The sequence below is a fragment of the Pistacia vera genome, unplaced genomic scaffold (assembly GCF_008641045.1).
Source record: "Pistacia vera cultivar Batoury unplaced genomic scaffold, PisVer_v2 Contig35, whole genome shotgun sequence".
NCBI classification, from domain to species: domain Eukaryota; kingdom Viridiplantae; phylum Streptophyta; class Magnoliopsida; order Sapindales; family Anacardiaceae; genus Pistacia; species Pistacia vera.
The window spans coordinates 228,044-231,073 of record NW_022196168.1 but is presented as its reverse complement, the minus strand read 5'-3'; the positions used below and the strand labels follow the sequence as shown (position 1 = coordinate 231,073).

General features: G+C 38.6%; 1 pseudogene; it reads right to left on the bottom strand.

Moving 5' to 3' along the window:
* Positions 1 to 414: 414 nt before the first annotated feature.
* Positions 415 to 2,152, bottom strand: LOC116139273 (annotated as a pseudogene).
* Positions 2,153 to 3,030: the final 878 nt, after the last annotated feature.

Here is a 3,030-nt window from a genome sequence, read left to right as displayed (position 1 = left end):
AATGCTCTGTAGCTTCTTCTTCAACTAAGTTAATGAAAAACTTCATTGTCTAATATTCTCTTACGTCTAGATTCTTCTTTCTTCTCTGTATTTTTTTCCTTCTCCATTTTTTTCTTGGTTGGTTGAAACTTCTTCAAGGATAGAGGTTCATTCCTTTTTTTTTTTTTTTTTTTTTTTTTTTTTTTTTTTTGTAGCGCAGCTCTTGGTCCTATCCAAGAGTTAGGAAGGTGAATATTATTCTTTATTCTTTGTACAATTACCGAGTTTAGCGAATAAAATTAGTTCATCAACCAAACATCACTGATTTAAATTGCTTACAAATCCAGAAGTAATACATGAGACGCTAATTTTGACATATTTCCTAATGCTAATCATGCAAATGATACATAATAATAGTCTTCATTGATGGAAAACTTATTTATGATTCTGCCGAAACTCGACAAATTTTTTAACGTACTCATCGCGGAGTTCTTCATCTGCAAATAAAACCCTCAATTCCTTGGCTTTCTCTTTGTAAATTCCTCCTCCTTCTTCAACTATCACCAACCTCAACGCCTCCGCCACTGACTTCCTTGCGTATTCTCCATCTTCCTCATTTCTCGCTATCTTTATCCCTGCCTTCTTCTCTGCAGAAACCCTAGCAATCAACCCCTGGTCAATGGAGGAAGGTAGCAGAACCATTGGATGTCCATAATAAAGCGACTCTGCAATTAAGCTAAATCCACAGTGAGTCAAGAACGCTCCCACCGATTCATGAGCTGAATAGCTGATATCTTGAGTTGAGGGGCCCAACTCATCCACACCACTCCTCTTTCCTTTACTCTTTCCTCGAACCCATCTGGAAGAACTATCGACATTCCGATTTCTCAACGCCCATAAGAAAGGTAACCCGGATAACTCGAGCCCTAGAGCCAACTCAGCCAACTCATTTTGACTCAAATTCGACTCGCTTCCAAATGCTACATAAATAACAGTCCCTGACTTCTGCTTCCTTAACCACTCACTGATTGTAAGCCACATCTTGTCTTCCTTACCGTCTCTACTATCAGGAGCCGCAGGCGACAACAGCCTCACGGGCAGAACTGGTTTACTATGTGACTCTCCCAAGGGGTTTATCCACTTTGATTCTAATAGAATTTGAGGTAGGTCTGACTCCTTTCCCAGTAAAGTCTTGTTGAATGAGAGGATTGCCTTCTCTTATAACCCAGTAGGCTTGAGCGTGCTTAGTCGATGTGGGACTCCGACACTCCCCCTCACGATCAAGCCCATATATTGGGTCATGCCTGTTGATGAAGGTAGTTATTGGCTCTAACTCCTCACCCGTTTATCAAACACTCAGCTCAACTGAACCTGAGTTTTGATACCATGATAGAATTTGAGGTGGGCTTGACTCCTCACCCAATAAGACCTTGTTGAATGGGAAGATTATCTTCTCTTATAATCCAGTAGGCTTGAGCGTGCTTAGTCGGTGTGGGACTTCAACATATTCAATCTCCGCATAGCTCTTTACTGGTATCACATCACAACCCGCCATTACCGTCCCCACACGAACAATATCTGTGACTCCCGAATCGTTCATCTCGTAATGATCAAAAAGTTTCTTTGCTTCATGAAGCCGATACGCTATTTTGGTTTCAAAGGGCACCCACTTTGGAGGAACAGTGAAATCTTCTGGCTTAGTCCATGGATCCTCACCATTAATCATGGCGGATGACGATGAACCAAGGAAACAGAGAAACCATGCCTGGAAGACGCTGAAGACGGCTCTGGAGATTCCAGGCTTGGCTATTATGGATGGTAGCCAAAGTGGGATTAAGTCGTGAATAATCCAATCTAGGGATGATTTTTGTAAATATTCAGCCAAAGAATCTTGGAGATTATCATAGGAAATTTTAAGGTATGGGATTTTGAGAAGTGGCAAATCATTGGTGGCCTCTACATCTTGTGGAAGATTATCTTGCTGGGGTAAACTGAGGCTCCCAAAGTTCATCAAGGAAGATAAATTTGGAGGGATTTTAGGGAGGCGTTGGATGTTTCTTGGAGTTGAAATGAAAGAGATTTTGTGACACTTTTGAGCAATACGTCTGGCGAGTTCAATGTATGGAATCATGTGGCCAAAGGCCAGCCATGGAAACGTGAAGCTGTTTAGCATCCGCCATTGCAATTAAGTTACAGACGTTTTCAGGATCTTGAAAGAAAAATGCTAGCCTTACTCACTCTCTGTACTCACTTCTTTTACTCACCTTTATTAAAATGACATATGGTACCCGTACTATGCGCATGGTACCCGTACTATGCTTTATATTTACAAATGTGAGTAAGAGAAGTGAGTAGCAAGAGTGAGTAACGCTAGTATTACTCATCTTGAAATGATGCTTAATCTTCAACTCCACATTCTCTCTCTCTCTCTCTCTCTCTCTCTCTCTCTCTCTCTCTCTCTCTCTCTCTCTCTATATATATATATATATATATATAACAAAAACTGAAGGTTCCCTACCGATTAATTAATATAAAAGGGTAAAAATCACATAAAAACTTTTGAAATTTTATTAAAACTGAAGGGGCAGGATTAATTTGGTTCGGTGATGATTGCACGATTGGTTCAAGTGTTTTTGTCTCCATGCAATAAATAATATGCCCATAATAATAAAAATTGTTAAAAAAATAATCCATGGGAGAATGGAGAATGGATTTGCAAATCTCAGAGATTAATGGACGTGAACAACGTGCTTCGTAAATGTCATTCTTATGTCTGTTTACGTTCCGAGTTCAGACTGTTGTTTCTGACTTTCTGTCTTGTCAGTGTCAGTGTGGCCAACGGTTCTCAAACGATGTGCTCTCAGTGAATATTTTAATTAGGGATAATTTTTCAATTATATAAATTATTTTTTTATAAATTGTAATTTTGTGCATTTAATATATCATTTACTTTAATTTATTTAAATTATTTTTAATTTAAATTCATCCAATCATATTAAAATGTATCAATTTATACAAGTGACTCTGTAGACAAAATTTAAATTCATCTAA